This window comes from Lepisosteus platostomus, chromosome 5 (genome assembly GCF_059453375.1).
Source record: "Lepisosteus platostomus isolate fLepPlt1 chromosome 5, fLepPlt1.hap1, whole genome shotgun sequence".
NCBI classification, from domain to species: Eukaryota; Metazoa; Chordata; class Actinopteri; order Semionotiformes; family Lepisosteidae; genus Lepisosteus; species Lepisosteus platostomus.
In genome coordinates this window covers 60,879,243-60,903,022 of record NC_142615.1, presented here as the reverse complement: position 1 = coordinate 60,903,022, position 23,780 = coordinate 60,879,243, and the positions used below count along the sequence as shown (strand labels likewise).

At 50.5% G+C, this 23,780-nt stretch overlaps 1 long non-coding RNA gene and 5 other non-coding genes across 7 annotated transcripts in view; 4 read left to right on the top strand and 2 right to left on the bottom strand.

The window, feature by feature from the left end:
• LOC148670536 (uncharacterized) overlaps nt 1-23,780 on the top strand; it is a 408,685-nt gene that overhangs the window by 254,475 nt on the left and 130,430 nt on the right. The gene's annotated exons all lie outside the window — the stretch shown is intronic.
• On the bottom strand, nt 9,526-9,597 carry trnad-guc (transfer RNA aspartic acid (anticodon GUC)). Its single transcript has one exon. It is a non-coding gene; the product is annotated as a tRNA-Asp (tRNA).
• Nucleotides 10,624-10,696, top strand: trnaf-gaa (transfer RNA phenylalanine (anticodon GAA)). Its single transcript has one exon. It is a non-coding gene; the product is annotated as a tRNA-Phe (tRNA).
• trnad-guc (transfer RNA aspartic acid (anticodon GUC)) lies at nt 12,936-13,007 on the bottom strand. Its single transcript has one exon. It is a non-coding gene; the product is annotated as a tRNA-Asp (tRNA).
• trnaf-gaa (transfer RNA phenylalanine (anticodon GAA)) lies at nt 14,034-14,106 on the top strand. Its single transcript has one exon. It is a non-coding gene; the product is annotated as a tRNA-Phe (tRNA).
• On the top strand, nt 20,990-21,047 carry LOC148670547 (U7 small nuclear RNA). Its single transcript, XR_015938921.1, has one exon. It is a non-coding gene; the product is annotated as a U7 small nuclear RNA (small nuclear RNA).

Sequence of the window (23,780 nt, the reverse complement as noted above, 5' to 3'; positions counted from 1 at the left end):
CAGCTTCGGTCCAGCACAGTCTGGAGTCCCTCAGCTTCAGTCCAGACTGGGGTCCCTCAGCTTCGGTCCAGCACAGTCTGGGGTCCCTCAGCTCCAGTCCAGTCCAGTCTGGTGTCTCTCAGCTCCAGTCCAGTCCAGTCTGGGGCCCCTCAGCTCCAGTCCAGTCCAGTCTGGTGTTTCTCAGCTCCGGTGCAGTCCAGTCTGGTGTCTCTCAGCTCCGGTCCAGTCCAGTCTGGTGTCCCTAGGCTCCAGTCCAGTCCAGTCTGGTGTCCCTCAGCTCCTGTCCAGTCCAGTCTGGGGCCCCTCAGCTTCAGTGCAGTCCAGTCTGGCGTCCCTCAGCTCCAGTCCAGTCCAGTCTAGTCCAGTCCAGATCTTAGCTGGCACAGAACCAGGAAAGGAACCTGGAAAGAATATTGTTATTGCAGGTGTGAGGGACACAGACACAGACGTCACCATGACATCAAACAGCAAGAGGAGACTCCTCCTTGAATCACAGACACGACCGGGCGGCGCCCCCCTGTCTGCTCACCTGCACCTCCTCTTCCTCTTCTTGTCCTTCCCGGCAGCCTGCTCCTCCTCTCCCTCGCTCTTCCTCTCCTGAGCTACGGTCTCCGCCGCCTCCATCGGCTCGTCCTGATCTTCTGTCTCCACTGACACGCAGCTCAGGGACTTCAAAAAGACGCATCAGCGCTTCTGAGGCAGAGACAGGAGAGTCACGTTAAGAGTCGGACTGGACACTCCAGGACATGAACACTGCACTGAGAGAGAGAGAGGTGTTCATACAGACACATGACTGGACACTCCAGTACATGAACACTGCACTGAGAGAGAGAGGGGTTCATACAGACACACTGACTGGACACTCCAGTACATGAACACTGCACTGAGAGAGAGAGGGGTTCATACAGACACACTGACTGGACACTGACTGGACACTGGACAGGAGTAAAGAGAGGATCAGAGCATTACCCACCTTCTTTTTCTTCTGTCTCACAGGAGGTGGTGATTGGACCTCCTCCAGCTGGAGTCCGAGGAGGGAGAGAGGGGGCAGGAGAGGGACAGCACAGGGAGAGAAAGAGAGAGACAGGTGAGTCAAGTGTCCCAAGAGTACAGAGACTCTGCTGAAATCACACTCGCAGTGAGTGACACCGACACTAACCAGCCTCAGGACAGCACTGCTAGAGCACCACAACCCAGACTCAAGCACATCACAGCACAGATCAAACAGCAATATCTCACACACTGGGACACACACACACAAACACAACATAAACTGGAATGCTACAGAACCTTAAACAGACAATACACACTAGCTGAATATTTGACCAAAATAAAAAATAACAAACAGAAACAGACCCTGACGAAGTACAGGCTCAGTGACCACAACCTGGCCATAGAAACTGGGCGACACAGGCAGACCTGGCTGCCCAGAGAGGACAGGCTATGCTCCCACTGCCAGCGGGGAGAAATAGAGACAGAGGTGCACTTCCTACTGCACTGTGACAGATACTCTGGGATTAGAGAAACATTCTTCCCGAAATTCAGGAATCTAATCCCAGAGTTCCCACACCTGCCAGAATCACAACGGGTCCCAATCCTACTGGGAGAGGGAGGAGGGAACTCAGTTGATCTGGCAGCCCAGTATGTGATCTCCTGTCACAGCCTGAGGAACAGTGAGTCTGTCTCCCAATAATGCTCCAGCCGCCTACAGTATATGTCAATATTTTATAATATGTCTTTGTTGTAAATGTCTGTAACATGTCTGCTTTACGCAGAGAGTGGCGGGGGTTGGATGTCAAGGCCTGACGATACCGCATTACGCAGAGAGTGGAGGGGTGGGATGTCAGGGCCTGACGACACTGCTTTATGCAGAGAATGGAGGCGTGGGTGTCAGGGCTAGATGACACTGCTTTACACCTTTACACAGAGAGTGGAGAGGTGGGTGTCAAGGCTATACGACAGTGCTTTCCGCAGAGAGTGGTGGGGGTGTGATGTCAGGGCCATACGACAGTGCTTTACACAGAGAGTGGTGGGGGTGGGATGTCAGGGCCATATGACACTGCTTTACACAGAGAGTGACGGGGGTGGGATGTCAGGGCTTGACGACACTGCTTTATGCAGAGAGTGGAGGGGTGGGATGTCAGGGCTATACGACAGTGCTTTCGGCAGAGAGTGGTGGGGGTGTGATGTCAGGGCCATACGACACTTCTATATGCAGGGAGTGGCAGGGGTGGGATGTCAGGGCCTGACGATGCTACTTTACACAGTTAGTGGTGGGGGTGGGATGTCAGGGCCATACGACACTTCTTTACGCAGAGAGTGGCAGGGCTTGACGACACTGCTTTATGCAAAAAATGGAGGGGTGGGTGTCAGGGCTATATGACAGTGCTTTCCGCAGAGAGTGGTGGGGGTGTGATGTCAGGGCCATACAGCAGTGCTCTACAGAGAGTGGTGGGGGTGTGATGTCAGGGCCATATGACACTGCTTTACACAGAGAGTGGCGGGGGTGGGATATCAGGGCCTGACAACACAGCTTAACGCAGAGTGTGGAGGGGAGGGTGTCAGGGTTATACGGCAGTGCTTTACACAGAGAGTGGTGGGGGTGTGATGTCAGGGCCATACGACAGTGCTTTACACAGAGAGTGGCGGGGGAGGGATGTCAGGGCTTGACAACACTGCTTTATGTAGAGAGTGGAGGGGAGGGTTTCAGGGCCATAAGACACTGCTTTATGCAGAGAGTGGAGGGATTGGTGTCAGGGCCATATGACACTACTTTACACAGAGAGTGGTGGGAGTGGGATGTCAGGCCCTGACGATACTACTTTACGTAGACAGTGGCGGGGGTGGGATGTCAGGGCCTGACGACACTGCTTTATTCAAAGAGTGGAGGGGTGGGTGTCAGGGCTATACGACAGTGCTTAATGCAGAGAGTGGAGGGTTGGGTGTCAGGGCTATACGACAGTGCTTTCCGCAGAGAGTGGTGGGGGTGTGATGTCAGGGCCATACGACACTTCTTTACGCAGGGAGTGGCAGGGGTGGGATGTCAGGGCCTGAAGATACTGCTTTTCGCAGAGAGCGGAGGAGGTGGGATTCGACCTCTCAGTGGGGCCAGCAGGGGGCACTCACCCTGCGGTCTGTGAGGGTCTTAATGCCCCAGTGTAGTGACGGGGGACACGATCTGGCCCACCAGCGACGAGCAGGTTACCAGATCTAGACAAAGGGGGCAACTCTTAGTCGTATGAGCTTAGTCACACATCGCAGCGATTAAAAAAAACAAAACAAACATATTATGTCTGTTACTAACGACTTTTTTTTCCTACATTGAAAGTCTCTTTCCCGGGTGATTTTCTAGCGCGACTGGGGCTCTTCATTTCTCCTCGGTGTCTCACCGCGGGCGGATTTGAAACAGACCACAGAAGGTGGTCACACACTATATTATTATTGAGAGACAGGCTCACTGTCTGTACCTCAGGCTGGGACAGTAGATCACACTGTATTATTATTATTGAGAGACAGGCTTACTCTCTGTTCCTCAAGCTGAGACAGGACATCACATACTGTATTATTATTGATTGACAGGCTCACTGTTCCTCAGGCTGGGACAGGAGATCACACACTGTATTATTATTATTGAGAGACAAGCTCACTGTCTGTTCCTCAGGCTGGGACAGAGGATCACACACTGTATTATTATTATTTAGAGACAGGCTCACTGTCTGTTCCTCAGAGTTGGACAGGAGATCCCACACTGAATTATTATTATAGAGAGACAGGCTCACTGTATGTTCCCCAGGCTGGGTCAGGAGCTCACACAGTATTATTATAATTATTGAGAGACAGTCTCACTGTCTGTTCCTCAGTCTGGGACAGGAGATCACACACTGTATTATTATTATTGAGAGACAGGCTCACTGTCTGTTCCCCAGGCTGGGACAGGAGATCCCACACTGTATTATTATAATTATTTAGAGACAGACTCACTGTATTTTCCTCGGTCTGGGACAGATGGTCACACACTGTATTATTATTGAGACAGGCTCACTGTCTGTTCCTCAATCTGGGACAGTAGATCACATTGTATTATTATTATTAATATTATTGAGAGTCTGGCACACTGTTCCCCAGGCTGGGACAGGAGATCCCACACTGTATTATTATTATTTTGAGACAGGCTCACTGTTTGTTCCTCAGGCTGGGACAGGAGATCACACACTGTATTATAATTATTGAGAGAGAGGCTCACTGTCTGTTCATCAGACTGGGACAGGAGATCCCACTCTTAATTATTATTATTGAGAGACAGGCTTACTCTCTGTTCCTCAGGCGGAGACAGGACATCACATACTGTATTATTATTGATTGACAGGCTTATTGTTCCTCAGGCTGGGACAGGAGATCAGACACTGTATTATTATTATAGTGAGACAGGCTCACTGTATATTCCCCAGGCTGGGACAGGAGGTCATACATTATATTATTATTATAGAGAGACAGGCTCACTGTATGTTCCACAAGCTGAGACAGGAATTCACACTGTATTATTATTATTGAGAGACAGACTCACTGTCATTTCCTCAGTCTGGGACAGTTGGTCACATACTGTATTATTATTATTGAGAGACAGGCTCACTGTTCCTCATGCTGGGACAGTAGATCACACTGTATTATTATTACTGAGAGTCTGGCTCACTGTTCCCCAGGCTGGGACAGGAGATCACACACTGTATTATTATTATTGAGAGACAGGCTTACTCTCTGTTCCACAGGCTGAGACAGGACATCACATATTGTATTATTATTATTGACAGATAGGCTGACTGTCTGTTCCTCAGAATGGGACAGGAGATCACACATTGTATTATTATTATTGAGAGGCAGGCTCACTGTCTGTTCCTCAGGCTGGGACAGGAGATCACACGCTGTATTATTATTATTGAGAGACAGGCTCATTGTCTGTTTCTCAGGCTGGGACAGGAGATCACACACTGAATTACTATTATTGACAGATAGGCTCACTGTCTTCGCTTGGGCTTGAACAGGAGATCACACACTGGATTATTATTATTGAGAGACAGGCTCACTGTCTGTTCCTCAGGCTAGGGTAGGATATCACACACTGTATTATTAGTATTGAGAGAAAGCCTCAGTGTTCCCCAGGCTGGGACAGGAGATCACACATTGTATTTTTATTATTGAGAGACAGGCTCACTGTTCCTCAGGCTGGGACAGGAGTTCAAACTGTATTATTATTATTATTGAGAGACAAGCTCACTGTTCCTCAGCCTGGGACAGGAAATGACACACTGTATTATTATTATTGAGAGACAAGCTCACTGTTCCCCAGGCTGGGACAGGAGGTCATACTCTGTATTATTATTGAGAGACAGGCTCACTGTCTGTTCCTCAGGCTGGGACAGGAGATCACAAACTGTATTATTGTTATAGAGAGACCTGCTCTTTCCTGACTGTTCCTTAGGCTGGGACAGCAGATCATAATCTGCTTTATTATTATTGAGAGACTGGCTCATTCTTGTCTGTTCCTCAGGTTGGGAAAGGAGATCACACACTGTATTATTATTATTGAGAGACGGGCTCACTGTCTGTTCCTCTGACTGGGGCAGGAAATGACACAATGTATAATTAGTATTGAGAGACAGGCTCAGTGTTCCCCAGGCTGAGACAGGAGATAACACTGTATTATTATTATTGAGTATCTGGTTCACTGTTCCCCAGGCTGGGACAGGAAATCACACACTGTATTATTATTATTGAGAGACAGGCTCACTGTCTGTTCCTCAGGCTGGGGCAGGATATCACACACTGTATTATTAGTATTGAGAGACAGCCTCAGTGTTCGCCAGGCTTGGACAGGAGATCACACACTGTATTATTATTATTGAGATACAGACTCACTGTCTGTTCCTCCTGCTGGGACTGGAGATCACACACTGTTCTATTATTACTGAGGGACATGCTCACTGTTTGTCCTTCAGACTGGGACAGGACATTCCACACTAGGTTATCATTATTGAGAGACAGGCTCGCTGTCTATTCCTCAGGCTAGTACAGGAGATCACACACTGAATTATTATTATTGAGAGACAGGCTTACTCTCTGTTCCTCAGGCGGAGACAGGACATCACATACTGTATTATTATTGATTGACAGGCTTATTGTTCCTCAGGCTGGGACAGGAGATCAGACACTGTATTATTATTATTGAGAGACAAGCTCACTGTTCCCCAGGCTGGGACAGGAGGTCATACTCTGTATTATTATTATTGAGAGACAGGCTCACTGTCTGTTCCTCAGGCTGGGACAGGAGATCACAAACTGTATTATTGTTATAGAGAGACAGGCTTACTCTCTGTTCCTCAGGCGGAGACAGGACATCACATACTGTATTATTATTGATTGACAGGCTCACTGTTCCTCAGGCTGGGACAGGAAATGACACACTGTATTATTATTATTATTGAGAGACAAGCTCACTGTTCCCCAGGCTGGGACAGGAGGTCATACTCTGTATTATTAGTATTGAGAGACAGGCTCAGTGTTCCCCAGGCTGGGACAGGAGATCACAAACTGTATTATTGTTATAGAGAGACCTGCTCTTTCCTGACTGTTCCTTAGGCTGGGACAGCAGATCATAATCTGCTTTATTATTATTGAGAGACTGGCTCATTCTTGTCTGTTCCTCAGGTTGGGAAAGGAGATCACACACTGTATTATTATTATTGAGAGACGGGCTCACTGTCTGTTCCTCTGACTGGGGCAGGAAATGACACACTGTATAATTAGTATTGAGAGACAGGCTCAGTGTTCCCCAGGCTGAGACAGGAGATAACACTGTATTCACACACACTGTATTATTAGTATTATTAAGAGACAGGCTCGCTGTCTGCTCCACAGGCTGGGACAGGATATCACACACTGTTGTAGTGTTCTCTCACGAGGCACCAGTTCTGTAGGGGTTTGGGCATTTACTGGGACAATTATTTTTGTGGCAGTAAATCACAAAATTGATTCTTTTAATGGTCTTAGAATCCAACCATGCGACATAACTCAAACAACGCACACACAGGTACAAATACACGAGGATACATTTGTTAATATATAGAATATGCATGCAAACCTAACAGATCTTATCGTATGGGTTATCAGAATACAAAAGATATAAATTCATTCAGTTACAAAGAGTTACACATATCAAGAGGACATAAGTTCGGTATATCATTCATTTAGACTATTTCGTAATTGAACTTGTTTACAACTTCTACATGAGATACTCAAAACAAGTACATAACCCTTAGGAATTAAATTGATATAAACTGGTTGGGAGCAGTAATGCAATAAGGTTGAATACTCACTCCCGGGGCGTCCCTTTTCACACTGTTTCCGTAGTGCAGCGGTTATCACGTTTGCCTCACATGCGGAAAAATCCCCGGTTCGAGACCGGGTGGAAGCAGCCTCGTTTTGCACGCTCCTGTACTTCACAGAGGTCTTGAGTGACCGGTCATTTGTTCCCAATGTGTTTCCGGTGCCTTCATGCACTCTTGTACCAAACGCACGTTCCTTCTGTACGCGGAGCCGATCATTTGCAATTGGGCTGTGCCGACAGACCAGGACGAGCTCTGTCGGCTCAAAAGCAGCGCAGGACCTGCAAGAACAACAGAAAGATTAGCATCCAGCGGGGGCTTCTTAGTGAGCCCAAGATCTCATCAAGAATCGGCTCCAGCAACAGGGCTGGGTGCATTGTTCCATTCTCCGACAACTCTCGGTGTAAGCAAGTCCCTCCTGGTCTCTGCTTGAATTGCACTTTCCTGCATTTGCTTTGGTGTAACTGGCTTCCCCTGCATGGGCGAATGTGAAGAAGATCCTTAGTAAGTCATTGAAGAAAACCGAGAAGAGGTCGAGTGGCCTCTGTCGTTCATCAACGATCCAGTCAGGCAGTACTCCTCTGTAAAGCGCCGTTCGTTCACATCGATTGGCTTTTTTTTGCCTTCATTTGTGCATGTAGTAAAAGCAGACGCCCCTATTCTACCGACTCGAACCGGGGTTGTTGCGGCCACAACGCAAAGTACTGAGCACTATACGATCACGGCGAGATACCGAGACACACGTGGCAGGGCGGAAAAGGCTGTGCTCTCCTCGTGTGACATAATTCGGAAAAGTCCTGACGTTGCATTTCAACTGAGCCCCAGTATACATCGACCCTTCGACACTCTGAGTGACACCTCTTGCGTGTTTTCTCATATTTATGTAGTTTGCTTGCATGATGCCCGGAACAGCGGGGTTGTGCGCTCCCATATGGTTGATCGGTTAGGATTCCTGGTTTTCACCCAGGTGGCCTGGGTTCAACTCCCGGTATGGGAACGTGTCAGTTTTGAATCCTGCTTTCCAAAAGATCAGCACCGTGTACGAAGGAGCCGCATTAAAACTACTCGAACGTGCAAAACGTGCGAGAAGAGGGGGCGCTTGTTTCCAGCCGAAACTTCTCGCGTGTGAGACGAGCTGATCATCGCTGCAGGAGGTGGGAGGGTTACTCTGGTAGACAGGGCTGACCTTCGGCAATAAGTTTTATACAAGATGATATTTGCACTTTCTGGAGAGGCGATTTTCTCCACTTCAGTAGCCCGATTTCGTCGATTGCATGGAGAGGGCTGTAGAATGTGGCGCCGCCTTTCCTGCTCCGTCCATGACAGGCGTGCTGGTCTCTGGAGAGAGAGCACGGTCCATCAGCGCACTCCAATAAAGGCACTGGAAGCAGCTGAATCGCATTGACGAAGCTCAGTGCTGGGCCGCTGGGCACCTCTTACCACCGTTTCCGTAGTGTAGTGGTTATCACGTTCGCCTCACACGCGAAAGGTCCCTGGTTCGAAATCGGGCGGAAACAGACTTCTTTTGTCGCCACGCACAAAAGGGGATTGGGGATTCGCCTAGCACTGTGATCGAACAGACCCACTCACCTCTAAGTGTGGCGGGATCTGCACAGTGCATGTCACAGCGCATCCTGCTTTCACTTCAATGCGCGTCCTGATGTACCCCGGTCTTCCGCGTGACAGGTGGGGACAGGTGACAGGTCCGCGTTACAGGTCCTATACTAACGAGGAAGACATCGCTCTCTCCAACCCCCGGTATCGTGTCCCGACCCACCGTGCTGGAAGGCGACGTGTGCTGTGATTCGTTTACGGAGCAGAAATGACAACCGAGGAGCCGAGAGATCATTTCAGCATTTCGCGTCTGAACGGAAAACACAAACGACCAACTCAGAATGACTTGCCTTTGACGCTTATCAAAGCGTTCTTTGTGCATCGAACAGACCCACTCACCTCTTAGTGTGGCGGGATCTGCACAGTGCGTGTCGCAGCGCTTCCTGCTTTCACTTCAATGTGCTTCCTGATGTCGAGTCGTGTGCCGTGCGGAGGCTCTGAAAGCAAGAGCAATGAAAAGGTGCACGACGCTGTGAAAGAAAACAGAGAAGTGAAAGGCAGTCCTTTCTCTAAGGAGGTGAAAGAAAAGCTTCTCCCCGTCGGGGAATCGAACCCCGGGCTCCCGCGTGACAGGCGGGGATACTTGCCACTATACTAACGAGGAAGACATCGCACGCTCCGACCCCCGGCATCGTGTCCCGACCCAGCGTGCTGGAAGGCGACGTGTGCTGTGATTCCTTTACGGAGCAGAAATGACAACCGAGGAGCCGAGAGATCATTTCAGCATTTCGCGTCTGAACGGAAAACACAAACGACCAACTCGGAATGACTTGCCTTTGACGCTTTTCAAAGTCTTCTTTGTGGACGACGACTGCGCCGCCTAGCAGATACAAATGGGTTGTACAACTTTGAACTAGCAAATGGAAGAGGGCTAAGCCCCCTCTCTTTTAGCCCAGGTTCGATCTGTCTCCCAGAATCACCAGGGCGCACGCACACACACACACCCGTGCCGTTGAAGTGCTCTGCTTCATTTCTAAGGGCAACTCAACATTCACTCCTACCCCGAGTGCAGAAAAGACAGCGTCCGCAGCAACAACAGCTCAGGTCTCTGCACAGGAGCTAAGCTGCCCCCATCTCCCCTGCTCTGCAGCTCCTGCGGAGTGGAGTCCTGCCTGGAGCCATGTTTGCAGGCGGCAGCTCCCCGCGCCCTGTCTGTGTGTCGTGTCCAAGAGCTCCTGGGAGGAAGAGAGAGCCCTCCCACTCGGGGGCTTTTCCATGGTCTGTGTGAGGAGGGGCGGGTGTGTCCAGTAGCTTATCGAGCGGAAGCCTGGGGCGGCGGAGAGCTGTGATCGTGCAGACCTTGAGGTGTCACCTCTTTGTCTGCTTTCCCGCCCCCCCTCCGCCCGAGCTCTGCTCCAAAGTAGCCCGGCAACCCCTCACACCTGCACGTGTCACAACCTAAGGTGTGGTCATGAGACACCCATGGGGTGTCGTTCCTTTCTTGCTAATTGTTTCCTGTCCGTCACAGGCAGGAGTCCATGCGAGGAAGATGCGCTGGACAGAGCTCAGAGGGCGCACCTGGGTGGCTTTCCTTCTGAGTGACGTTCCTGCAACACTCTCCCGCTCCTCTTGGTGCGCTAATGCCGCAACACAGGAAGGCTGGAGCAGGTGGCTGTGGGCTCTGTGCACCGCCGAAATAGCTCAGTTGGGAGAGCGTTAGACTGAAGATCTAAAGGTCCCTGGTTCGATCCCAGGTTTCGGCATTTTGTTTCATCACGCCCTTTGTTCCTCTCTCCAGCGCCCCCTTCCTAAAGTGACGCGTCCCTTTCTCAGCCCGAAACGCAAGCGAGACACCAGCAGCGGTCCCTGCAGGTTTCCGTAGTGTAGCGGCTATCACGTTCGCCTAACATGCGCAAGGTCCCCGGTTCGAGACCGGGTGGAAACAGCCTTGTTTTGCACGCTCCTGTACTTCACAGAGGTCTTGAGCGACCGGTCATTTGTTCCCAATGTGTTTCCGGTGCCTTCATGCACTCTTGTACCAAACGCACGTTCCTTCTGTACGCGGAGCCGATCATTTGCAATTGGGCTGTGCCGACAGACCAGGACGAGCTCTGTCGGCTCAAAAGCAGCGCAGGACCTGCAAGAACAACAGAAAGATTAGCATCCAGCGGGGGCTTCTTAGTGAGCCCAAGATCTCATCAAGAATCGGCTCCAGCAACAGGGCTGGGTGCATTGTTCCATTCTCCGACAACTCTCGGTGTAAGCAAGTCCCTCCTGGTCTCTGCTTGAATTGCACTTTCCTGCATTTGCTTTGGTGTAACTGGCTTCCCCTGCATGGGCGAATGTGAAGAAGATCCTTAGTAAGTCATTGAAGAAAACCGAGAAGAGGTCGAGTGGCCTCTGTCGTTCATCAACGATCCAGTCAGGCAGTACTCCTCTGTAAAGCGCCGTTCGTTCACATCGATTGGCTTTTTTTTGCCTTCATTTGTGCATGTAGTAAAAGCAGACGCCCCTATTCTACCGACTCGAACCGGGGTTGTTGCGGCCACAACGCAAAGTACTGAGCACTATACGATCACGGCGAGATACCGAGACACACGTGGCAGGGCGGAAAAGGCTGTGCTCTCCTCGTGTGACATAATTCGGAAAAGTCCTGACGTTGCATTTCAACTGAGCCCCAGTATACATCGACCCTTCGACACTCTGAGTGACACCTCTTGCGTGTTTTCTCATATTTATGTAGTTTGCTTGCATGATGCCCGGAACAGCGGGGTTGTGCGCTCCCATATGGTTGATCGGTTAGGATTCCTGGTTTTCACCCAGGTGGTCTGGGTTCAACTCCCGGTATGGGAACGTGTCAGTTTTGAATCCTGCTTTCCAAAAGATCAGCACCGTGTACGAAGGAGCCGCATTAAAACTACTCGAACGTGCAAAACGTGCGAGAAGAGGGGGCGCTTGTTTCCAGCCGAAACTTCTCGCGTGTGAGACGAGCTGATCATCGCTGCAGGAGGTGGGAGGGTTACTCTGGTAGACAGGGCTGACCTTCGGCAATAAGTTTTATACAAGATGATATTTGCACTTTCTGGAGAGGCGATTTTCTCCACTTCAGTAGCCCGATTTCGTCGATTGCGTGGAGAGGGCTGTAGAATGTGGCGCCGCCTTTCCTGCTCCGTCCATGACAGGCGTGCTGGTCTCTGGAGAGAGAGCACGGTCCATCAGCGCACTCCAATAAAGGCACTGGAAGCAGCTGAATCGCATTGACGAAGCTCAGTGCTGGGCCGCTGGGCACCTCTTACCACCGTTTCCGTAGTGTAGTGGTTATCACGTTCGCCTCACACGCGAAAGGTCCCTGGTTCGAAATCGGGCGGAAACAGACTTCTTTTGTCGCCACGCACAAAAGGGGATTGGGGATTCGCCTAGCACTGTGATCGAACAGACCCACTCACCTCTTAGTGTGGCGGGATCTGCACAGTGCATGTCACAGCGCATCCTGCTTTCACTTCAATGCGCGTCCTGATGTACCCCGGTCTTCCGCGTGACAGGTGGGGACAGGTGACAGGTCCGCGTTACAGGTCCTATACTAACGAGGAAGACATCGCTCTCTCCAACCCCCGGTATCGTGTCCCGACCCACCGTGCTGGAAGGCGACGTGTGCTGTGATTCGTTTACGGAGCAGAAATGACAACCGAGGAGCCGAGAGATCATTTCAGCATTTCGCGTCTGAACGGAAAACACAAACGACCAACTCAGAATGACTTGCCTTTGACGCTTATCAAAGCGTTCTTTGTGCATCGAACAGACCCACTCACCTCTTAGTGTGGCGGGATCTGCACAGTGCATGTCGCAGCGCTTCCTGCTTTCACTTCAATGTGCTTCCTGATGTCGAGTCGTGTGCCGTGCGGAGGCTCTGAAAGCAAGAGCAATGAAAAGGTGCACGACGCTGTGAAAGAAAACAGAGAAGTGAAAGGCAGTCCTTTCTCTAAGGAGGTGAAAGAAAAGCTTCTCCCCGTCGGGGAATCGAACCCCGGGCTCCCGCGTGACAGGCGGGGATACTTGCCACTATACTAACGAGGAAGACATCGCACGCTCCGACCCCCGGCATCGTGTCCCGACCCAGCGTGCTGGAAGGCGACGTGTGCTGTGATTCCTTTACGGAGCAGAAATGACAACCGAGGAGCCGAGAGATCATTTCAGCATTTCGCGTCTGAACGGAAAACACAAACGACCAACTCGGAATGACTTGCCTTTGACGCTTTTCAAAGTCTTCTTTGTGGACGACGACTGCGCCGCCTAGCAGATACAAATGGGTTGTACAACTTTGAACTAGCAAATGGAAGAGGGCTAAGCCCCCTCTCTTTTAGCCCAGGTTCGATCTGTCTCCCAGAATCACCAGGGCGCACGCACACACACACACCCGTGCCGTTGAAGTGCTCTGCTTCATTTCTAAGGGCAACTCAACATTCACTCCTACCCCGAGTGCAGAAAAGACAGCGTCCGCAGCAACAACAGCTCAGGTCTCTGCACAGGAGCTAAGCTGCCCCCATCTCCCCTGCTCTGCAGCTCCTGCGGAGTGGAGTCCTGCCTGGAGCCATGTTTGCAGGCGGCAGCTCCCCGCGCCCTGTCTGTGTGTCGTGTCCAAGAGCTCCTGGGAGGAAGAGAGAGCCCTCCCACTCGGGGGCTTTTCCATGGTCTGTGTGAGGAGGGGCGGGTGTGTCCAGTAGCTTATCGAGCGGAAGCCTGGGGCGGCGGAGAGCTGTGATCGTGCAGACCTTGAGGTGTCACCTTTTTGTCTGCTTTCCCGCCCCCCCTCCGCCCGAGCTCTGCTCCAAAGTAGCCCGGCAACCCCTCACACCTGCACGTGTCACAACCTAAGGTGTGGTCATGAGACACCCATGGGGTGTCGTTCCTTTCTTGCTAATTGTTTCCTGCCCGTCACAGGCAGGAGTCCATGCGAGGAAGATGCGCTGGACAGAGCTCAGAGGGCGCACCTGGGTGGCTTTCCTTCTGAGTGACGTTCCTGCAACACTCTCCCGCTCCTCTTGGTGCGCTAATGCCGCAACACAGGAAGGCTGGAGCAGGTGGCTGTGGGCTCTGTGCACCGCCGAAATAGCTCAGTTGGGAGAGCGTTAGACTGAAGATCTAAAGGTCCCTGGTTCGATCCCAGGTTTCGGCATTTTGTTTCATCACGCCCTTTGTTCCTCTCTCCAGCGCCCCCTTCCTAAAGTGACGCGTCCCTTTCTCAGCCCGAAACGCAAGCGAGACACCAGCAGCGGTCCCTGCAGGTTTCCGTAGTGTAGCGGCTATCACGTTCGCCTAACATGCGCAAGGTCCACGGTTCGAGACCGGGTGGAAACAGCCTTGTTTTGCACGCTCCTGTACTTCACAGAGGTCTTGAGCGACCGGTCATTTGTTCCCAATGTGTTTCCGGTGCCTTCATGCACTCTTGTACCAAACGCACGTTCCTTCTGTACGCGGAGCCGATCATTTGCAATTGGGCTGTGCCGACAGACCAGGACGAGCTCTGTCGGCTCAAAAGCAGCGCAGGACCTGCAAGAACAACAGAAAGATTAGCATCCAGCGGGGGCCTCTTAGTGAGCCCAAGATCTCATCAAGAATCGGCTCCAGCAACAGGGCTGGGCGCATTGTTCCATTCTCCGACAACTCTCAGTGTAAACAAGTCCCTCCTGGTCTCTGCTTGAAATGCACTTTCCTTCGTTTGCTTTGGTGAAACTGGCTTCCCCTGCATGGGTGAATGTGAAGAAGATCCTTAGTAAGTCACTGAAGAAAACCGAGAAGAGGTCGGAGTGGCCTCTGTCGTTCATCAACGATCCAGTCAGGCAGTACTCCTCTGTAAAGCGCCGTTCGTTCACATCGATTGGCTTTTTTTTGCCTTCATTCATGCAAGTAGTAAAAGCAGACGCCCCTCTAGGGAGCCTGTCAGTACCCGGAGTTTTCCCCTTCTGTAAGCTCTAAATAGCCTCTCAGCTCTTCTACTGTCAAATCCTCCTCAAGTACTTCCCTATCTTCTTCACTCAAAATGTTTTCTAGCTTTGAGGTAAAAAAATGAATTTCTTCATCCTTTACCTCTGTAGAGCTGTACAGTCTTGTGTAGAAGTGTCACGCCCTATGCAGCCAGAGGGCGGTCCTTCTCTGTGCTGTCCCTTGTTTCTGGTCTGCTGTCTTTCCTGTCCCTCTCTTTCCCTTTGGCTAAATATTTCCGGGTCTTGCACTCTGTCCTCGCTCAGCACTGACGTTTGGATGTCCTGAGACCCGCCTAGCACCAGGGCGCCCCACATCCGCTCCCTGAGGGCACAGGTTTCTATACGGCATTCCTGAACTATTTGCACTAATGAGCCCGGGCCTTTTTCCCGTCTCGCCGCTACGCATATGGGTCTTTTTCCGCCCTCCTGCTACCTACGGTTAGGCCCCTTGGACGTCCGTGACAAGAAGGCCTCAATGCAGGAGAGGATAGCACTCAGCTCTGTACTCTCTCTTCCCTCCTCATCAACTACACGTTCCATGACAGACTTGGAGCCTACCACTTTCCTGAAAAAGAAGCGAGTACACTTCTCATTTTCTTCCAAGAACTGCACTCAGCTTCTTAACAGCACTCCTCGACTACTTTCTTCCGCTATGCTCCAGACATCCTTTTTTAAAAGGGTGATATCCTCGAGCACATCGAAGCCACTGTGCAGCATCGTGTAGAGACGCTGCAGCTGCCTCTGTTTCCTGGCTAACACTCCTCTCCGTCTGGCAGCCTTCCTTCCCTCAGCCATGAAAAAGACCCTCGTCCTCACCTTCACCTCCTCCCACCATCCTCCTACTGACCCATACAGACACTGCAAGGACAGCCACTGTGATAGTTTCTCCTTGTAGCAGGATACTACCCCGTCATTCTCTAGCAGCTTTGTGTTGAGTTTCCAGAGGCCTGGGCCAGAGAAAGTCCCGCCCTGGAGTTCCACTCTACACCCTAAAGCTTGATGATCTGAGAAGAAGACAGGCTGAAGAGTGACCCCAACAACTTTCACTCTCTCTGAGGCAAAGCAATAGTCAGTTCTGGAGCTGCTATTCCTCCCTGACCATGTATATCCTGCTGTTGTGGGATATATACATCTATATGTGTCTGAGAGTTTAAAGTCTTGAACTAAGTTTTGCAGGGCCAGTGAGCTGGAATCCAATTTTATCGGCCTTTTGGCTAAGATCAAGTTCAAGTGGCATGCCCGTAGTTCCTGTCTTTCCAAAGTTCTAGAAGGCGATCGAAGATCCTGAAGAGTGCTTGAGCTGGTATCGCCCTAGGTTGAGCCTAGGGGGTTAAGGCCAAGCAGCAGCTGAGCTGGGTGGGATCCGGCAGCAACGTTCTCTCTCTCTGCTCTCTCCTCTCCCCTCCCCCTTTCTCTTGCTCCGCCTCCTTGGCCTCTTGGCTGGGAGTAGGTACTCGTGGCCTGCCCGCAGTGCTTGCTTTCTTCCTCGAGACTCGGAAGCGCTATCCGCTTCTTCTCTCTCTCTCTGCCTCCTTGGCCTCTTGGCGGGGAGTAGGTACTCGTGGCCTGCCCGCAGTTCTTAGTTTCTTCCTGGAGACTCGGAAGCATTATCCGCTCCCTCTCTCTCTCTCCTCCTGCGCCTGCACCTAGCTGGGCTTTGCCCACAAGGACAAAGGCCAGGGCTCCCTCGCTGCTCCTTTAGCAGCTAAACCCTCCTCTCCACAGGACCTTGCTCTCTCTCTTTCTCTCCTTTTTTCTTTTTTCTCCTTTCCAGATGGCAGACAAGAAGACACTGATCCGGTTCCACTGGACCAAGAAAACAGAGATGATGCCAACTGCGAAATCCTTTTTCATTACCTTCCTGAGAGGGATCCTGCAGTTGGTGGCCGGAGATCTCTACTGCCTGCAAGACAACAAGGCAGAGAGATACATGGAGACCTACATGGCCACGGACGCCTCATATGAAAAGGCAACGAAAATGATCAGAGAAAAAGGTAAGCACCCCGGTTTCTCTGATTTCAGGCCGGAGCCTATGAGGAAGACAAACCAGAGGACCATCACAGTCCTCACATACAACCCCTATGAACCAATGGAACTGGTAACAGCGTACCTAGGGAGGTATGTAACTGTGGTGGGCAAACCGACGGAGATCAGGGACAGTTGCGGCGTCTGGTATGGCAAACGCCAGTACCGAGTCCTCCTGAAAGAGGACCCAGAGGGCGTCGACGGTTTCCAGCACCCCCCGGCCCGCTTCAACATCGGAGCCGACAGGGGGTACCTTTACTACCCCAGGATGCCACAAGGAGAACACGTGTGACATCGTCAGATGTCACAACTGTAACAAAGAGGGGCACCTCCTTCACCAATGCAAGGTAAGCAAACCTTCATTTGCGCAGGTGGTGGAAGCCGGCGGGCAGAAAACGGTCTCAAGACAAAGGGAGAGAGGTGAGAACAAAGAACCCGCACCTCCCCCGCAGAGAACCGAAACTGCCGAGGCCACACCCCCAGCTGCACCAGTGCCACAAGATGGCTGCCAGGACGACGGACAAAATGGCCGACCGGAGAAAGGGCCCTAATAACTCCCAGCAAGAAGGGAAAGAGAAAGCGGGAGAAGAGATGCAGGGCGGATCCACCTTCGGAAGGACAAAAGAAAAGAGTGGTAAGGGAGAACCGTTTCCTCGTCCTAGAGGAAACGGAACTTTCTTCCCCCGAGGCCCAGTAACAACCGGAGGAGGCAGCCCAGGAAATGGAAACCCTCCCCCCCAAGGCCCAAAGACGACAGGAAGTGACAGCCCAGGAAACAGAACCCCCCTCCCCCGAGTCCCACGGACAACAGGAGGAGGCAGCCCAGGAAGAGGTAACCCCCTCCCCCGAGGCCCAGGGACAACAGGAAGAGGCAGCCCAGGATGTCGGAACCCCCTCCCCCGAGGCCCAGGAACAACAGGAAGAGGCAGCCCAGGAAGTGGAGCCCCCTTCCCCCGAGGCCCAGGAGCAACTGGAGGTCCCCGAAACTCCTGGAGAAAGGGAAGAAAAAAGCCTTCCCAAAGCGGTGGCGGAGAGTATCCTCGAGGAAGACGAGGATTACTTTGAAGCCGCCCTGGAGCCGGGACTGATGGTAGGGCTGGACCTGTCCAGCATGTTTACCTTTCAGTCCCCAGCGAGACCTGGAGGGAGCCCAGCATATTCCCCCCAGGACCCAGACAAGAGGAGCTACATCTAGGCTAAACAGTGCCCAGATGTAGACTCCCAAGTTTTCCACTGTAAGCACAAAGAGAGGAGGTTCAACTTTCACTTGTTTAATCATGATTGTGAAACTTACCTTTCTAACAACTAACGTGAGAGGGCTAATAGACCCGTTGAAAAGACGGGGAGTCTTTCATGATCTGGCCTCTCAGTTTGTTTCTTACAGGAGGTCCACCTGAAGGATGAAAGCGACAAGCTGACATTCACCAGGGAATGGATGAAGGGAGAATCATGCTGGAGTGTAGGAGGGGTCCACTCTTCCGGAGTGGGAATCCTCCTCGGAAACCCAGAGATGACGCTGGTTTCCTCCTTCCCGGTGGTGCAGGGCCGGATCCTGGTCGCACACATCGACTGGAGGGGGCAGAAGTTGAGAGCAATTAACGTCTATGCTCCAACAGAACCCTCTATCCTGAAGGAAGTGTTTGCTGACCTGGCCAGCTGCTGCACCACCAACAGACAGGTGGTGCTTGGCGGGGACTTCAACGTCGACCGGGAGAAGGGGAGCGACGCTAGCTCGGCAGAGCTGGAATCGCTACTTAAGCAGTTCTCCCTAGTAGACGGCTTCAGACGGTGTCGCCCTAACGACGCCGGAACAACCTGGAAAAACTCCCGGGGAGTGTGCAGCCGCCTGGACTCCATCTTCCTGCACACGACCTGCTCCCTGGAGTCGGCGACGGTGTCCCCGGCGTGGTATTCCGACCACGAGCGCTTGACGGTGGTGGCTAACACCAGCCTGCAGGCATTCGGTCGTGGGTACTGGAAGCTGAACCGGGAGATACTGGAGGAAGACGACTTCAGGGCACTGTTCCGGAAAGACTACGCGAGCTGGGGCGATCTGAGAGACGGCTACAGCTCCGTGGTGGAATGGTGGGAGTCAGTGAAAGACAGGACCCGAACCCTGGCGCAGACGTACTGCAGACGGAAGGCGGCCAGGGAGAGGAAGGAAGCTGCACGACTCCAGAGACAACTAGAGGAGGAGTACAGCTCGGCTAACGGGGGAGGAGCCTTCAATTCAGCCCGGGCACGGGACCTGAAGGAGAGGCTCCGCAAACTCAATCAGGTCCGAGGAGCCCAGGAAAAGAGGGTGATCCACGGCCTGAGACGGGGAGATGGAGAGGAAGTGCTGGACGAGAGCGACAAGGTAGAAGCGGCCACCGCTTTCTACACGGAGCTCTTTTCAGAAAAGCAGACGGAGGTGGAGGCAGGCGATGCTTTTCTGGAGGAGCTGAAGGCACGAGTACCTGAGGAGGTGAGGGAGGACTTGGAGGGTCCGATCGCGGCCGAGGAGCTGAAGGCGGCGCTCTTGTCCATGGAGAATGGCAAGGTGCCAGGGCCGGACGGAATCCCCAAGGAATTCTACACCTGCTTCTGGGACACCCTGGTGGCAGATCTGGTGGAAGTGGCGCAGGAGATTTTCCGCTGGGTGAAACTCGGAGACACCATGAGGGAGGGCATCATCTCCCTGCTCTTCAAGAGCCCTTAGCAGAGACGGTGTGACGGGACCCTGGAGATACCGGGAGGCGCGGGGGAAACCCAGAAGATCTCCCAGTACGCCGACGACACGACGCTGTTCCTGAGGTCGGACAGGGGGTTGAGGAGGGCCCTGCAGGTCATGGAGCAATACTCCAGAGCCTCGGGGTCGAAACTCAACCGCCGAAAGAGCAAACTGAAGTTCTTCGGGCCCTGGAAGTACAGGACGACGGCGCCGGAGGGTCTCGTGCTCTGCACGGAGCCCCTCAAAATACTGGGGGTTTCCTTCCAGAGCCAGGACAACGAGACCAACAACAAGACCAAGAGGATCGCCAAGGTGAACGCGAAGCTGGGTCTGTGGAAAACGCGGTCGCTGTCCTACACAGGGAAAGTGATGGTGTTGAAAGCAGACATCCTGCCGGCTTTGGTTTACCTGGCGGTGGTGTACACGCTGCCGGCCAGACTCAGACGAGCGCTGCAAGGGATGATCTTCGGCTTCGTCTGGGGCGGCAAGTATGAGTACATCACGGATGTGTCAGCCGGTCGAGGAAGGGGGTCGAGATGTCCCACATTTCCCCATGAAACTCGACTGCATCTTCTACTGCAACCTCTGTCGGGCGCTGCGGGAGCCCATCAGACCTCAGGAGGAGGACGAAGCGCCTAGTCGCCAAATGGGGTTTCCCCACGGCGAGGGAGCGCTGGAAAGGACTTTGGGCCCTATACAGGGATTAAAGACAATAGCAAGTGCTAGGTTTGGAGGGACTCTGTTAATTGCGCAAATTCGCCCCCACTTGCAAAGATTGATAACGGACAATCAATCTCCGTTCCGCCGTTGTTTTTTATTACATGGAGTGTTAATATGTGTGAGATGTTCCTTTTGAGATGTTTTTTTTGCGGAATAAAGTATATTTTGTAGAACAAAAAAAATCTTATGACAAGGTTTACAAGTTATCTGTTGAACTACATTCTAATAGGTGTGGTCACATTCCAGGTCATTTGTTTACGTTTTTGTTTCTGGAGCAACTGTTAGATGAAATGTGCTAATATGTAACCTAACTCCAGTGTGAATAACTAGAAGAGGGGAGCAGCTCCATTCCAGACCAAGGGAGCTTTGAGATTGGCTGGGCCAGATCTCTCATTTGCATATCTGATTTGGAAATACAACACTAAACCCCCTTCTTGCATGGATTTAACTTGCACTCAAGAGTCCCCTACTGTGTATTGCTACTTATTTTTTATAATAAGTGGTGATTACCAGTTGACAGGTTTTATTTGTTGAATTATAAATGTTTCTGTATTATCACCCTGAATGGCCTGTACTCACGGTTTGGTAGGGTATGTGTTTTCATTTCTTTGACCAAATGGAATTTTTGCTCTTTTAGTATTTGTCTAGAAGGCTTTCTGAAGTCAGGAAGCCCATTTATTTGGTGAAAAAAGATTCTGTATTAATATTAATATTTCTCATATAACATAAATAGGGTCTTCTATGAATAAAAAGATCTTGCACTTGGACATCTTAATAAAGCTGTGTGCTTCCATACAATCGAGCAGTTTTGATTCCTAATATTTGACCTTAGGTGTGGGAACGGGTCTTTTTTGCCATTTGATTTCCAATTGATCAGCACAGTATAGAAAATAGACCCATAAAGCAACCTCAGCAGTGACAAATGTGCAAAAAGTGATCACTTGTTTTCGCCCGCTTTCAAACTGAAACCCTTTGGTGTGTTAAGAGAATGTGATAACCACTGCACTGCGCAAGGTGGGAATGGGTGACTTGCAGAGAGTGTTGAACTTCAAGAAACGGCTTCTCTCAGGAATATATTTCCACATTCTGAAGAGGAGATTTTCTCCATTTCTGTAGTCTGACTTCCTCTTTTGCTAGAGAGCTGTAGAATGTGGAGTCACCTGGGAGCAGTGTGTAGATAACAGGTTTGTTACTGCCGGATGAGCACAGTAAATTAATACAGCAGAATAAACACACTGTGAGTATTTGAAGGGAATTAACAATCTTTTACGTCTCGCCATGTTCAATGCTGCTGTCATTTCTGTAATATTGTGATTATCACGTTCATCACACATGTGCAAGATCCCCTGTTTGAAATTTTGCAGAAACAGGTGTCTTTTTATCTTCTCACATTTTGCACTCCCACCAGTGTTTTATGGATCTTGTTTTGTTTTATTGCAAGAATTCGAATTTCCTGTGTCATTCATGATCACATCAAACAGCCAGCAGATCATGTCACCTTTCACATAGTCATTCTTCTGCTTCCTAAATTTCCTAGAGACAGGTCTTTTCAGCAGAACTGACATACGTGGCAAAGCAACCTGATAAGACCAGGTCCTAGAAGTCACTACTCAGTCAGTTACTACTGCCAAAATGCAAGCCCTTCCTCCAGCCTGAAGACGTTGATCCTACATTACTCATGAAGAAGATGTATCTACCAAACCTCAGAGAGCTGAGCTGGATCACTACCCTTCTGAATGACATTGCAGTAACACTCTACCACTCCTCTTCGTGCACTCATGCTGGAACTTTGGGAGGCTACTGCAGACAGCAGAGGTTGGATCGTACACAGAGGTTGAAATAGCTCAGCTGAGAAAGCCTTAGACTGATGCTCTAAAGGTCCCTGGTTCAATCTGGGGTTTTGGCATTTTGTTTCGTTGCGCCATTTGTTCCTCTCTGCAATGCCCTGTGTCCAAAGTCACACTTCCCTTTCTCAGCCTGAATCCCAAACTAGAGTCTTTGTGTCCTTGAGTCCCTCTTTTACCGACACTGATGAAGTACAGAAATAACTTAACATGTTTTGCACTACTTATGGTGTTTTATGGTGGGACCTGTATTTCTCTATGAATTTCCTTAGTGACAGCCCATTTGTTTTCAATATATTTCTGGTGACGTTATTACAGCCGTCTCCCCTGGTGGCTTGTTTTCATATCCCACTTCTGACAATGACTTTTCTTATGTCACTTTGATGGGAGTACAATTGGAAAAAAAACTAAAATGTGTGTAGTTGTTTCCATATCAAACCTGTCTTCCATTTTATACAGTATTCCACAGGAGTGAATCAATTCCTTGTTTAATTTTGCAAATGACCCTACTGTCAAAAAAACAAAATTCCCATGTAGCCAAGGAGTTGCTGAAAAGCAACTTCACTTTGATGTTTTGTGTTGTTTTAACCAATTCATCTCCTTTAAAAAAAATAGATTTCTGTAGAAGAAAGGTGTCTCACTGGTGTCTCAGTTTAAATTGTAAACAGGTCATAGAAAAAGCTCCTTAGCTCCCTGTCTGGAATCAAACCCCACTCTCTTGTATGACAGGCAGGGATTCTCACCATGGTTAAATTGCAACCGTAATAATATTGACAACGTTAATAAATGCATATATAATTGAAATTGAAAACACATCTAACACAGCATCTTTTCTGGTTATATACCACAATGCATTGCTGATATTTGTTGTTTGCCATTTAGGTTAAATACTGTCATGTTTTTCTCAGCAATCGTCTTTTGATGCGTAAGTATAAATAATGATAATACTATTTGAATACATACAGGTCTTAATATTATTTTGATTAAAAAAGGAACAAGTTATAGGTTTATTCCATGCTGAAAAAAAGAAGAAAGAGAACACAATGTTTCGGCCGTGGAGCCTTCTTCAGGTGTGAGAGAGACAGGGCAGTAGGCAAAGGTAAAGTAGCGGGAGAACAAAGGTTGGGAGGGAGGAGGAGTGAGAGGCGGGAGCAGGGGACAGAAAGAGAGGCCAATCAAGAGGTGTGAAGTCAGAATGGGTGCAGAGAGGTGTGAAATGAAACTTCCAATGAATGGAGAAAATTTAAAAGAACAGTAGTCTGTCGTTAAGGGAAGGGAGAATGTGTGATCCTAGCTGCAGAATAATTTTAGTTTCGGTGGTCTTTCTGATGTATGAGTTCGGAAAACCGTCTTTGAGAACACAGACGGAGAGATTAGAGTGGTCGTGGCCGTCAGAGGTGAAATGAGAAACAATGGGCTTGGAGAGATCTTTAATCTTCACAGCCCTGACGTGTTCTCTGAAGCGGTCTCCGAGTCTCCTTCCTGTTTCTCCAATGTAGATGGCTGGGCATTTACTGCAAGAGATACAGTAAATAAGGTTGCTGGAGGTACAAGATGCTGTCTG